Source organism: Crinia signifera, chromosome 5 (assembly GCF_055691185.1).
Source record: "Crinia signifera chromosome 5, ASM5569118v1, whole genome shotgun sequence".
Lineage (NCBI taxonomy): Eukaryota > Metazoa > Chordata > Amphibia > Anura > Myobatrachidae > Crinia > Crinia signifera.
The window spans coordinates 161,199,279-161,211,423 of NC_139221.1; the positions used below are offsets into that span (position 1 = coordinate 161,199,279).

At 35.4% G+C, this 12,145-nt stretch overlaps 22 non-coding genes across 22 annotated transcripts; all 22 read right to left on the reverse strand.

Annotated features, from left to right (window-relative positions):
- Positions 1 to 69: 69 nt before the first annotated feature.
- On the reverse strand, positions 70 to 142 carry TRNAR-CCU (transfer RNA arginine (anticodon CCU)). Its single transcript has one exon. It is a non-coding gene; the product is annotated as a tRNA-Arg (tRNA).
- Positions 143 to 271: 129 nt separating this feature from the next.
- TRNAI-UAU (transfer RNA isoleucine (anticodon UAU)) lies at positions 272 to 364 on the reverse strand. Its single transcript is given in 2 exon segments — positions 272 to 307; positions 327 to 364. It is a non-coding gene; the product is annotated as a tRNA-Ile (tRNA).
- A 939-nt stretch (positions 365 to 1,303) lies between these two features.
- Positions 1,304 to 1,376, reverse strand: TRNAR-CCU (transfer RNA arginine (anticodon CCU)). The gene has a single exon. It is a non-coding gene; the product is annotated as a tRNA-Arg (tRNA).
- Positions 1,377 to 1,506: 130 nt separating this feature from the next.
- TRNAI-UAU (transfer RNA isoleucine (anticodon UAU)) lies at positions 1,507 to 1,599 on the reverse strand. Its single transcript is given in 2 exon segments — positions 1,507 to 1,542; positions 1,562 to 1,599. It is a non-coding gene; the product is annotated as a tRNA-Ile (tRNA).
- Positions 1,600 to 2,538: 939 nt separating this feature from the next.
- On the reverse strand, positions 2,539 to 2,611 carry TRNAR-CCU (transfer RNA arginine (anticodon CCU)). The gene has a single exon. It is a non-coding gene; the product is annotated as a tRNA-Arg (tRNA).
- A 129-nt stretch (positions 2,612 to 2,740) lies between these two features.
- On the reverse strand, positions 2,741 to 2,833 carry TRNAI-UAU (transfer RNA isoleucine (anticodon UAU)). The gene is given in 2 exon segments: positions 2,741 to 2,776; positions 2,796 to 2,833. It is a non-coding gene; the product is annotated as a tRNA-Ile (tRNA).
- A 939-nt stretch (positions 2,834 to 3,772) lies between these two features.
- TRNAR-CCU (transfer RNA arginine (anticodon CCU)) lies at positions 3,773 to 3,845 on the reverse strand. The gene has a single exon. It is a non-coding gene; the product is annotated as a tRNA-Arg (tRNA).
- Positions 3,846 to 3,974: 129 nt separating this feature from the next.
- Positions 3,975 to 4,067, reverse strand: TRNAI-UAU (transfer RNA isoleucine (anticodon UAU)). Its single transcript is given in 2 exon segments — positions 3,975 to 4,010; positions 4,030 to 4,067. It is a non-coding gene; the product is annotated as a tRNA-Ile (tRNA).
- A 662-nt stretch (positions 4,068 to 4,729) lies between these two features.
- TRNAR-CCU (transfer RNA arginine (anticodon CCU)) lies at positions 4,730 to 4,802 on the reverse strand. Its single transcript has one exon. It is a non-coding gene; the product is annotated as a tRNA-Arg (tRNA).
- Positions 4,803 to 4,932: 130 nt separating this feature from the next.
- On the reverse strand, positions 4,933 to 5,025 carry TRNAI-UAU (transfer RNA isoleucine (anticodon UAU)). Its single transcript is given in 2 exon segments — positions 4,933 to 4,968; positions 4,988 to 5,025. It is a non-coding gene; the product is annotated as a tRNA-Ile (tRNA).
- A 939-nt stretch (positions 5,026 to 5,964) lies between these two features.
- Positions 5,965 to 6,037, reverse strand: TRNAR-CCU (transfer RNA arginine (anticodon CCU)). The gene has a single exon. It is a non-coding gene; the product is annotated as a tRNA-Arg (tRNA).
- A 129-nt stretch (positions 6,038 to 6,166) lies between these two features.
- Positions 6,167 to 6,259, reverse strand: TRNAI-UAU (transfer RNA isoleucine (anticodon UAU)). Its single transcript is given in 2 exon segments — positions 6,167 to 6,202; positions 6,222 to 6,259. It is a non-coding gene; the product is annotated as a tRNA-Ile (tRNA).
- A 939-nt stretch (positions 6,260 to 7,198) lies between these two features.
- TRNAR-CCU (transfer RNA arginine (anticodon CCU)) lies at positions 7,199 to 7,271 on the reverse strand. The gene has a single exon. It is a non-coding gene; the product is annotated as a tRNA-Arg (tRNA).
- Positions 7,272 to 7,400: 129 nt separating this feature from the next.
- On the reverse strand, positions 7,401 to 7,493 carry TRNAI-UAU (transfer RNA isoleucine (anticodon UAU)). Its single transcript is given in 2 exon segments — positions 7,401 to 7,436; positions 7,456 to 7,493. It is a non-coding gene; the product is annotated as a tRNA-Ile (tRNA).
- A 662-nt stretch (positions 7,494 to 8,155) lies between these two features.
- TRNAR-CCU (transfer RNA arginine (anticodon CCU)) lies at positions 8,156 to 8,228 on the reverse strand. The gene has a single exon. It is a non-coding gene; the product is annotated as a tRNA-Arg (tRNA).
- Positions 8,229 to 8,357: 129 nt separating this feature from the next.
- Positions 8,358 to 8,450, reverse strand: TRNAI-UAU (transfer RNA isoleucine (anticodon UAU)). Its single transcript is given in 2 exon segments — positions 8,358 to 8,393; positions 8,413 to 8,450. It is a non-coding gene; the product is annotated as a tRNA-Ile (tRNA).
- Positions 8,451 to 9,389: 939 nt separating this feature from the next.
- Positions 9,390 to 9,462, reverse strand: TRNAR-CCU (transfer RNA arginine (anticodon CCU)). Its single transcript has one exon. It is a non-coding gene; the product is annotated as a tRNA-Arg (tRNA).
- A 129-nt stretch (positions 9,463 to 9,591) lies between these two features.
- On the reverse strand, positions 9,592 to 9,684 carry TRNAI-UAU (transfer RNA isoleucine (anticodon UAU)). The gene is given in 2 exon segments: positions 9,592 to 9,627; positions 9,647 to 9,684. It is a non-coding gene; the product is annotated as a tRNA-Ile (tRNA).
- Positions 9,685 to 10,346: 662 nt separating this feature from the next.
- Positions 10,347 to 10,419, reverse strand: TRNAR-CCU (transfer RNA arginine (anticodon CCU)). The gene has a single exon. It is a non-coding gene; the product is annotated as a tRNA-Arg (tRNA).
- Positions 10,420 to 10,548: 129 nt separating this feature from the next.
- TRNAI-UAU (transfer RNA isoleucine (anticodon UAU)) lies at positions 10,549 to 10,641 on the reverse strand. The gene is given in 2 exon segments: positions 10,549 to 10,584; positions 10,604 to 10,641. It is a non-coding gene; the product is annotated as a tRNA-Ile (tRNA).
- Positions 10,642 to 11,580: 939 nt separating this feature from the next.
- Positions 11,581 to 11,653, reverse strand: TRNAR-CCU (transfer RNA arginine (anticodon CCU)). The gene has a single exon. It is a non-coding gene; the product is annotated as a tRNA-Arg (tRNA).
- Positions 11,654 to 11,782: 129 nt separating this feature from the next.
- Positions 11,783 to 11,875, reverse strand: TRNAI-UAU (transfer RNA isoleucine (anticodon UAU)). The gene is given in 2 exon segments: positions 11,783 to 11,818; positions 11,838 to 11,875. It is a non-coding gene; the product is annotated as a tRNA-Ile (tRNA).
- Between the last annotated feature and the right edge of the window lie 270 nt (positions 11,876 to 12,145).

Here is a 12,145-nt window from a genome sequence, read left to right on the forward strand (position 1 = left end):
TCCAGCATCCAGGTGAAGCAAGGCTAAAAGAACCACCCCTAATGCTGAGATGGTTGATATAAATACAAACACCCCAGATGGGACTTGAACCCACAATCCCTGGCTTAGGAGGCCAGTGCCTTATCCATTAGGCCACTGGGGCTTACTGTTTGCTTAGCATTTCATGTTCTTGCTTTACTTTTTCATAATATCCTTACATATAAAAAATGTTCCGAGAGCAGAAGATGAATGACTGATGATATCATTAAAAGAAAAAAAAGCTAAATATTCCTGCTCCAGGTGAGGCTTGAACTCACAACCTCGGCATTGCTCAACAGATACTGTCTTATAAGTACCGCGCGCTGACCGATTGCGCCACTGGAGCACACAGTATGCCCTGAAAATTTGGCCTTTCACTGATATATTTTACCATCAGTTAAAAATGTCAATACACTTATTGTCTCTGTCTCCCCATCTTGATTTAATTTCTTTTTGAATTCCACTATTTTACTGCATTTAATACTTGAATAAGGTACTTGACAGAAGTTAAATGCTCAGCATAAAGAAATGATTTGTATCGCGCATTGGTGTTATTGGCTAGATTTATGTATTCGTAGGTGTAATTTGCTAAGAAAATTCATATCTAGGTTTTACTGTATCATTTTCTCAAAATTGGAAAATAATTCATTTAATTTTTTCTAAAATTATGTTAAGATAGTAGATATAAAATGTGGCATAAGGAAAACTGACACTAATGTGTCTTATAATGCACTATTTTAATATGTAAAGTCTTATATCATTATTGTAGTCTGATTAAAAGAATATGTTGTTTGTTTCAACTCTACCATCTACAATGACAGTAAGATGAGTGGCAGAAGAAATATGATAAAATCAAAAATACCATTCTTCCAACATGCAAGAAAGGACTTCAAGATTCCCATCAGCAATTGCCTTAGATAATGTCATATTTCAGCCACTCTGGTACTTATTTGCAAGACAAACTCTACAGAAATGTTGAGGTAAATGGAGATTTCTTGTAAGAACAAAATCACAAGCATTGAAAAAAGAATCATTTTTTGTGAAGACTAATGAGCAACAAAGGAATATGCATCCAAGATGGGTCTTTAAACCTTGGTCCTCAATTATAGAAAAACCCTTTAAGGACACTAATCCACAATGTTATCATGATAAATGTCATTTTGTAGCTACTGTGGCAACAATTAACAAGCACAACTCAACAGGACTGTTGTGCAAATCCAGCATCCAGGTGAAGCAAGGCTAAAAGAACCACCCCTAATGCTGAGATGGTTGATATAAATACAAACACCCCAGATGGGACTTGAACCCACAATCCCTGGCTTAGGAGGCCAGTGCCTTATCCATTAGGCCACTGGGGCTTACTGTTTGCTTAGTATTTCATGTTCTTGCTTTACTTTTTCATAATATCCTTACATATAAAAAAATGTTCCGAGAGCAGAAGATGAATGACTGATGATATCATTAAAAGAAAAAAAAGCTAAATATTCCTGCTCCAGGTGAGGCTTGAACTCACAACCTCGGCATTGCTCAACAGATACTGTCTTATAAGTACCGCGCGCTGACCGATTGCGCCACTGGAGCACACAGTATGCCCTGAAAATTTGGCCTTTCACTGATATATTTTACCATCAGTTAAAAATGTCAATACACTTATTGTCTCTGTCTCCCCATCTTGATTTAATTTATTTTTGAATTCCACTATTTTACTGCATTCAATACTTCAATAAGGTACTTGATAGAAGTTAAATGCTCAGCAAAAAGAAATGATTTGTATCGCGCATTGGTGTTATTGGCAAGATTTATGTATTCGTAGGTGTAATTTGCTAAGAAAATTCATATCTAGGTTTTACTGTATCATTTTCTCAAAATTGGAAAATAATTCATTTAATTTTTTCTAAAATTATGTTAAGATAGTAGATATAAAATGTGGCATAAGGAAAACTGACACTAATGTGTCTTATAATGCACTATTTTAATATGTAAAGTCTTATATCATTATTGTAGTCTGATTAAAAGAATATGTTGTTTGTTGCAACTCTACCATCTACAATGACAGTAAGATGAGTGGCAGAAGAAATATGATAAAATAAAAAACACCATTCTTCCAACATGCAAGAAAGGACTTCAAGATTCCCATCAGCAATTGCCTTAGATAATGTCATATTTCAGCCACTCTGGTACTTATTTGCAAGACAAACTCTACAGAAATGTTGAGGTAAATGGAGATTTCTTGTAAGAACAAAATCACAAGCATTGAAAAAAGAATCATTTTTTGTGAAGACTAATGAGCAACAAAGGAATATGCATCCAAGATGGGTCTTTAAACCTTGGTCCTCAATTATAGAAAAACCTTTTAAGGACACTAATCCACAATGTTATCATGATAAATGTCATTTTGTAGCTACTGTGGCAACAATTAACAAGCACAACTCAACAGGACTGTTGTGCAAATCCAGCATCCAGGTGAAGCAAGGCTAAAAGAACCACCCCTAATGCTGAGATGGTTGATATAAATACAAACACCCCAGATGGGACTTGAACCCACAATCCCTGGCTTAGGAGGCCAGTGCCTTATCCATTAGGCCACTGGGGCTTACTGTTTGCTTAGCATTTCATGTTCTTGCTTTACTTTTTCATAATATCCTTACATATAAAAAATGTTCCGAGAGCAGAAGATGAATGACTGATGATATCATTAAAAGAAAAAAAAGCTAAATATTCCTGCTCCAGGTGAGGCTTGAACTCACAACCTCGGCATTGCTCAACAGATACTGTCTTATAAGTACCGCGCGCTGACCGATTGCGCCACTGGAGCACACAGTATGCCCTGAAAATTTGGCCTTTCACTGATATATTTTACCATCAGTTAAAAATGTCAATACACTTATTGTCTCTGTCTCCCCATCTTGATTTAATTTATTTTTGAATTCCACTATTTTACTGCATTCAATACTTCAATAAGGTACTTGACAGAAGTTAAATGCTCAGCATAAAGAAATGATTTGTATCGCGCATTGGTGTTATTGGCTAGATTTATGTATTCGTAGGTGTAATTTGCTAAGAAAATTCATATCTAGGTTTTACTGTATCATTTTCTCAAAATTGGAAAATAATTCATTTAATTTTTTCTAAAATTATGTTAAGATAGTAGATATAAAATGTGGCATAAGGAAAACTGACACTAATGTGTCTTATAATGCACTATTTTAATATGTAAAGTCTTATATCATTATTGTAGTCTGATTAAAAGAATATGTTGTTTGTTGCAACTCTACCATCTACAATGACAGTAAGATGAGTGGCAGAAGAAATATGATAAAATCAAAAATACCATTCTTCCAACATGCAAGAAAGGACTTCAAGATTCCCATCAGCAATTGCCTTAGATAATGTCATATTTCAGCCACTCTGGTACTTATTTGCAAGACAAACTCTACAGAAATGTTGAGGTAAATGGAGATTTCTTGTAAGAACAAAATCACAAGCATTGAAAAAAGAATCATTTTTTGTGAAGACTAATGAGCAACAAAGGAATATGCATCCAAGATGGGTCTTTAAACCTTGGTCCTCAATTATAGAAAAACCTTTTAAGGACACTAATCCACAATGTTATCATGATAAATGTCATTTTGTAGCTACTGTGGCAACAATTAACAAGCACAACTCAACAGGACTGTTGTGCAAATCCAGCATCCAGGTGAAGCAAGGCTAAAAGAACCACCCCTAATGCTGAGATGGTTGATATAAATACAAACACCCCAGATGGGACTTGAACCCACAATCCCTGGCTTAGGAGGCCAGTGCCTTATCCATTAGGCCACTGGGGCTTACTGTTTGCTTAGCATTTCATGTTCTTGCTTTACTTTTTCATAATATCCTTACATATAAAAAATGTTCCGAGAGCAGAAGATGAATGACTGATGATATCATTAAAAGAAAAAAAAGCTAAATATTCCTGCTCCAGGTGAGGCTTGAACTCACAACCTCGGCATTGCTCAACAGATACTGTCTTATAAGTACCGCGCGCTGACCGATTGCGCCACTGGAGCACACAGTATGCCCTGAAAATTTGGCCTTTCACTGATATATTTTACCATCAGTTAAAAATGTCAATACACTTATTGTCTCTGTCTCCCCATCTTGATTTAATTTATTTTTGAATTCCACTATTTTACTGCATTCAATACTTCAATAAGGTACTTGATAGAAGTTAAATGCTCAGCAAAAAGAAATGATTTGTATCGCGCATTGGTGTTATTGGCAAGATTTATGTATTCGTAGGTGTAATTTGCTAAGAAAATTCATATCTAGGTTTTACTGTATCATTTTCTCAAAATTGGAAAATAATGTCATATTTCAGCCACTCTGGTACTTATTTGCAAGACAAACTCTACAGAAATGTTGAGGTAAATGGAGATTTCTTGTAAGAACAAAATCACAAGCATTGAAAAAAGAATCATTTTTTGTGAAGACTAATGAGCAACAAAGGAATATGCATCCAAGATGGGTCTTTAAACCTTGGTCCTCAATTATAGAAAAACCTTTTAAGGACACTAATCCACAATGTTATCATGATAAATGTCATTTTGTAGCTACTGTGGCAACAATTAACAAGCACAACTCAACAGGACTGTTGTGCAAATCCAGCATCCAGGTGAAGCAAGGCTAAAAGAACCACCCCTAATGCTGAGATGGTTGATATAAATACAAACACCCCAGATGGGACTTGAACCCACAATCCCTGGCTTAGGAGGCCAGTGCCTTATCCATTAGGCCACTGGGGCTTACTGTTTGCTTAGTATTTCATGTTCTTGCTTTACTTTTTCATAATATCCTTACATATAAAAAAATGTTCCGAGAGCAGAAGATGAATGACTGATGATATCATTAAAAGAAAAAAAAGCTAAATATTCCTGCTCCAGGTGAGGCTTGAACTCACAACCTCGGCATTGCTCAACAGATACTGTCTTATAAGTACCGCGCGCTGACCGATTGCGCCACTGGAGCACACAGTATGCCCTGAAAATTTGGCCTTTCACTGATATATTTTACCATCAGTTAAAAATGTCAATACACTTATTGTCTCTGTCTCCCCATCTTGATTTAATTTATTTTTGAATTCCACTATTTTACTGCATTCAATACTTCAATAAGGTACTTGATAGAAGTTAAATGCTCAGCAAAAAGAAATGATTTGTATCGCGCATTGGTGTTATTGGCAAGATTTATGTATTCGTAGGTGTAATTTGCTAAGAAAATTCATATCTAGGTTTTACTGTATCATTTTCTCAAAATTGGAAAATAATTCATTTAATTTTTTCTAAAATTATGTTAAGATAGTAGATATAAAATGTGGCATAAGGAAAACTGACACTAATGTGTCTTATAATGCACTATTTTAATATGTAAAGTCTTATATCATTATTGTAGTCTGATTAAAAGAATATGTTGTTTGTTGCAACTCTACCATCTACAATGACAGTAAGATGAGTGGCAGAAGAAATATGATAAAATAAAAAACACCATTCTTCCAACATGCAAGAAAGGACTTCAAGATTCCCATCAGCAATTGCCTTAGATAATGTCATATTTCAGCCACTCTGGTACTTATTTGCAAGACAAACTCTACAGAAATGTTGAGGTAAATGGAGATTTCTTGTAAGAACAAAATCACAAGCATTGAAAAAAGAATCATTTTTTGTGAAGACTAATGAGCAACAAAGGAATATGCATCCAAGATGGGTCTTTAAACCTTGGTCCTCAATTATAGAAAAACCTTTTAAGGACACTAATCCACAATGTTATCATGATAAATGTCATTTTGTAGCTACTGTGGCAACAATTAACAAGCACAACTCAACAGGACTGTTGTGCAAATCCAGCATCCAGGTGAAGCAAGGCTAAAAGAACCACCCCTAATGCTGAGATGGTTGATATAAATACAAACACCCCAGATGGGACTTGAACCCACAATCCCTGGCTTAGGAGGCCAGTGCCTTATCCATTAGGCCACTGGGGCTTACTGTTTGCTTAGCATTTCATGTTCTTGCTTTACTTTTTCATAATATCCTTACATATAAAAAATGTTCCGAGAGCAGAAGATGAATGACTGATGATATCATTAAAAGAAAAAAAAGCTAAATATTCCTGCTCCAGGTGAGGCTTGAACTCACAACCTCGGCATTGCTCAACAGATACTGTCTTATAAGTACCGCGCGCTGACCGATTGCGCCACTGGAGCACACAGTATGCCCTGAAAATTTGGCCTTTCACTGATATATTTTACCATCAGTTAAAAATGTCAATACACTTATTGTCTCTGTCTCCCCATCTTGATTTAATTTATTTTTGAATTCCACTATTTTACTGCATTCAATACTTCAATAAGGTACTTGACAGAAGTTAAATGCTCAGCATAAAGAAATGATTTGTATCGCGCATTGGTGTTATTGGCTAGATTTATGTATTCGTAGGTGTAATTTGCTAAGAAAATTCATATCTAGGTTTTACTGTATCATTTTCTCAAAATTGGAAAATAATTCATTTAATTTTTTCTAAAATTATGTTAAGATAGTAGATATAAAATGTGGCATAAGGAAAACTGACACTAATGTGTCTTATAATGCACTATTTTAATATGTAAAGTCTTATATCATTATTGTAGTCTGATTAAAAGAATATGTTGTTTGTTGCAACTCTACCATCTACAATGACAGTAAGATGAGTGGCAGAAGAAATATGATAAAATCAAAAATACCATTCTTCCAACATGCAAGAAAGGACTTCAAGATTCCCATCAGCAATTGCCTTAGATAATGTCATATTTCAGCCACTCTGGTACTTATTTGCAAGACAAACTCTACAGAAATGTTGAGGTAAATGGAGATTTCTTGTAAGAACAAAATCACAAGCATTGAAAAAAGAATCATTTTTTGTGAAGACTAATGAGCAACAAAGGAATATGCATCCAAGATGGGTCTTTAAACCTTGGTCCTCAATTATAGAAAAACCTTTTAAGGACACTAATCCACAATGTTATCATGATAAATGTCATTTTGTAGCTACTGTGGCAACAATTAACAAGCACAACTCAACAGGACTGTTGTGCAAATCCAGCATCCAGGTGAAGCAAGGCTAAAAGAACCACCCCTAATGCTGAGATGGTTGATATAAATACAAACACCCCAGATGGGACTTGAACCCACAATCCCTGGCTTAGGAGGCCAGTGCCTTATCCATTAGGCCACTGGGGCTTACTGTTTGCTTAGCATTTCATGTTCTTGCTTTACTTTTTCATAATATCCTTACATATAAAAAATGTTCCGAGAGCAGAAGATGAATGACTGATGATATCATTAAAAGAAAAAAAAGCTAAATATTCCTGCTCCAGGTGAGGCTTGAACTCACAACCTCGGCATTGCTCAACAGATACTGTCTTATAAGTACCGCGCGCTGACCGATTGCGCCACTGGAGCACACAGTATGCCCTGAAAATTTGGCCTTTCACTGATATATTTTACCATCAGTTAAAAATGTCAATACACTTATTGTCTCTGTCTCCCCATCTTGATTTAATTTATTTTTGAATTCCACTATTTTACTGCATTCAATACTTCAATAAGGTACTTGATAGAAGTTAAATGCTCAGCAAAAAGAAATGATTTGTATCGCGCATTGGTGTTATTGGCAAGATTTATGTATTCGTAGGTGTAATTTGCTAAGAAAATTCATATCTAGGTTTTACTGTATCATTTTCTCAAAATTGGAAAATAATGTCATATTTCAGCCACTCTGGTACTTATTTGCAAGACAAACTCTACAGAAATGTTGAGGTAAATGGAGATTTCTTGTAAGAACAAAATCACAAGCATTGAAAAAAGAATCATTTTTTGTGAAGACTAATGAGCAACAAAGGAATATGCATCCAAGATGGGTCTTTAAACCTTGGTCCTCAATTATAGAAAAACCTTTTAAGGACACTAATCCACAATGTTATCATGATAAATGTCATTTTGTAGCTACTGTGGCAACAATTAACAAGCACAACTCAACAGGACTGTTGTGCAAATCCAGCATCCAGGTGAAGCAAGGCTAAAAGAACCACCCCTAATGCTGAGATGGTTGATATAAATACAAACACCCCAGATGGGACTTGAACCCACAATCCCTGGCTTAGGAGGCCAGTGCCTTATCCATTAGGCCACTGGGGCTTACTGTTTGCTTAGCATTTCATGTTCTTGCTTTACTTTTTCATAATATCCTTACATATAAAAAATGTTCCGAGAGCAGAAGATGAATGACTGATGATATCATTAAAAGAAAAAAAAGCTAAATATTCCTGCTCCAGGTGAGGCTTGAACTCACAACCTCGGCATTGCTCAACAGATACTGTCTTATAAGTACCGCGCGCTGACCGATTGAGCCACTGGAGCACACAGTATGCCCTGAAAATTTGGCCTTTCACTGATATATTTTACCATCAGTTAAAAATGTCAATACACTTATTGTCTCTGTCTCCCCATCTTGATTTAATTTCTTTTTGAATTCCACTATTTTACTGCATTTAATACTTCAATAAGGTACTTGACAGAAGTTAAATGCTCAGCATAAAGAAATGATTTGTATCGCGCATTGGTGTTATTGGCTAGATTTATGTATTCGTAGGTGTAATTTGCTAAGAAAATTCATATCTAGGTTTTACTGTATCATTTTCTCAAAATTGGAAAATAATTCATTTAATTTTTTCTAAAATTATGTTAAGATAGTAGATATAAAATGTGGCATAAGGAAAACTGACACTAATGTGTCTTATAATGCACTATTTTAATATGTAAAGTCTTATATCATTATTGTAGTCTGATTAAAAGAATATGTTGTTTGTTTCAACTCTACCATCTACAATGACAGTAAGATGAGTGGCAGAAGAAATATGATAAAATCAAAAATACCATTCTTCCAACATGCAAGAAAGGACTTCAAGATTCCCATCAGCAATTGCCTTAGATAATGTCATATTTCAGCCACTCTGGTACTTATTTGCAAGACAAACTCTACAGAAATGTTGAGGTAAATGGAGATTTCTTGTAAGAACAAAATCACAAGCATTGAAAAAAGAATCATTTTTTGTGAAGACTAATGAGCAACAAAGGAATATGCATCCAAGATGGGTCTTTAAACCTTGGTCCTCAATTATAGAAAAACCTTTTAAGGACACTAATCCACAATGTTATCATGATAAATGTCATTTTGTAGCTACTGTGGCAACAATTAACAAGCACAACTCAACAGGACTGTTGTGCAAATCCAGCATCCAGGTGAAGCAAGGCTAAAAGAACCACCCCTAATGCTGAGATGGTTGATATAAATACAAACACCCCAGATGGGACTTGAACCCACAATCCCTGGCTTAGGAGGCCAGTGCCTTATCCATTAGGCCACTGGGGCTTACTGTTTGCTTAGCATTTCATGTTCTTGCTTTACTTTTTCATAATATCCTTACATATAAAAAATGTTCCGAGAGCAGAAGATGAATGACTGATGATATCATTAAAAGAAAAAAAAGCTAAATATTCCTGCTCCAGGTGAGGCTTGAACTCACAACCTCGGCATTGCTCAACAGATACTGTCTTATAAGTACCGCGCGCTGACCGATTGCGCCACTGGAGCACACAGTATGCCCTGAAAATTTGGCCTTTCACTGATATATTTTACCATCAGTTAAAAATGTCAATACACTTATTGTCTCTGTCTCCCCATCTTGATTTAATTTATTTTTGAATTCCACTATTTTACTGCATTCAATACTTCAATAAGGTACTTGATAGAAGTTAAATGCTCAGCAAAAAGAAATGATTTGTATCGCGCATTGGTGTTATTGGCAAGATTTATGTATTCGTAGGTGTAATTTGCTAAGAAAATTCATATCTAGGTTTTACTGTATCATTTTCTCAAAATTGGAAAATAATGTCATATTTCAGCCACTCTGGTACTTATTTGCAAGACAAACTCTACAGAAATGTTGAGGTAAATGGAGATTTCTTGTAAGAACAAAATCACAAGCATTGAAAAAAGAATCATTTTTTGTGAAGACTAATGAGCAACAAAGGAATATGCATCCAAGATGGGTCTTTAAACCTTGGTCCTCAATTATAGAAAAACCTTTTAAGGACACTAATCCACAATGTTATCATGATAAATGTCATTTTGTAGCTACTGTGGCAACAATTAACAAGCACAACTCAACAGGACTGTTGTGCAAATCCAGCATCCAGGTGAAGCAAGGCTAAAAGAACCACCCCTAATGCTGAGATGGTTGATATAAATACAAACACCCCAGATGGGACTTGAACCCACAATCCCTGGCTTAGGAGGCCAGTGCCTTATCCATTAGGCCACTGGGGCTTACTGTTTGCTTAGCATTTCATGTTCTTGCTTTACTTTTTCATAATATCCTTACATATAAAAAATGTTCCGAGAGCAGAAGATGAATGACTGATGATATCATTAAAAGAAAAAAAAGCTAAATATTCCTGCTCCAGGTGAGGCTTGAACTCACAACCTCGGCATTGCTCAACAGATACTGTCTTATAAGTACCGCGCGCTGACCGATTGCGCCACTGGAGCACACAGTATGCCCTGAAAATTTGGCCTTTCACTGATATATTTTACCATCAGTTAAAAATGTCAATACACTTATTGTCTCTGTCTCCCCATCTTGATTTAATTTATTTTTGAATTCCACTATTTTACTGCATTCAATACTTCAATAAGGTACTTGACAGAAGTTAAATGCTCAGCATAAAGAAATGATTTGTATCGCGCATTGGTGTTATTGGCTAGATTTATGTATTCGTAGGTGTAATTTGCTAAGAAAATTCATATCTAGGTTTTACTGTATCATTTTCTCAAAATTGGAAAATAATTCATTTAATTTTTTCTAAAATTATGTTAAGATAGTAGATATAAAATGTGGCATAAGGAAAACTGACACTAATGTGTCTTATAATGCACTATTTTAATATGTAAAGTCTTATATCATTATTGTAGTCTGATTAAAAGAATATGTTGTTTGTTGCAACTCTACCATCTACAATGACAGTAAGATGAGTGGCAGAAGAAATATGATAAAATCAAAAATACCATTCTTCCAACATGCAAGAAAGGACTTCAAGATTCCCATCAGCAATTGCCTTAGATAATGTCATATTTCAGCCACTCTGGTACTTATTTGCAAGACAAACTCTACAGAAATGTTGAGGTAAATGGAGATTTCTTGTAAGAACAAAATCACAAGCATTGAAAAAAGAATCATTTTTTGTGAAGACTAATGAGCAACAAAGGAATATGCATCCAAGATGGGTCTTTAAACCTTGGTCCTCAATTATAGAAAAACCTTTTAAGGACACTAATCCACAATGTTATCATGATAAATGTCATTTTGTAGCTACTGTGGCAACAATTAACAAGCACAACTCAACAGGACTGTTGTGCAAATCCAGCATCCAGGTGAAGCAAGGCTAAAAGAACCACCCCTAATGCTGAGATGGTTGATATAAATACAAACACCCCAGATGGGACTTGAACCCACAATCCCTGGCTTAGGAGGCCAGTGCCTTATCCATTAGGCCACTGGGGCTTACTGTTTGCTTAGCATTTCATGTTCTTGCTTTACTTTTTCATAATATCCTTACATATAAAAAATGTTCCGAGAGCAGAAGATGAATGACTGATGATATCATTAAAAGAAAAAAAAGCTAAATATTCCTGCTCCAGGTGAGGCTTGAACTCACAACCTCGGCATTGCTCAACAGATACTGTCTTATAAGTACCGCGCGCTGACCGATTGCGCCACTGGAGCACACAGTATGCCCTGAAAATTTGGCCTTTCACTGATATATTTTACCATCAGTTAAAAATGTCAATACACTTATTGTCTCTGTCTCCCCATCTTGATTTAATTTATTTTTGAATTCCACTATTTTACTGCATTCAATACTTCAATAAGGTACTTGATAGAAGTTAAATGCTCAGCAAAAAGAAATGATTTGTATCGCGCATTGGTGTTATTGGCAAGATTTATGTATTCGTAGGTGTAATTTGCTAAGAAAATTCATATCTAGGTTTTACT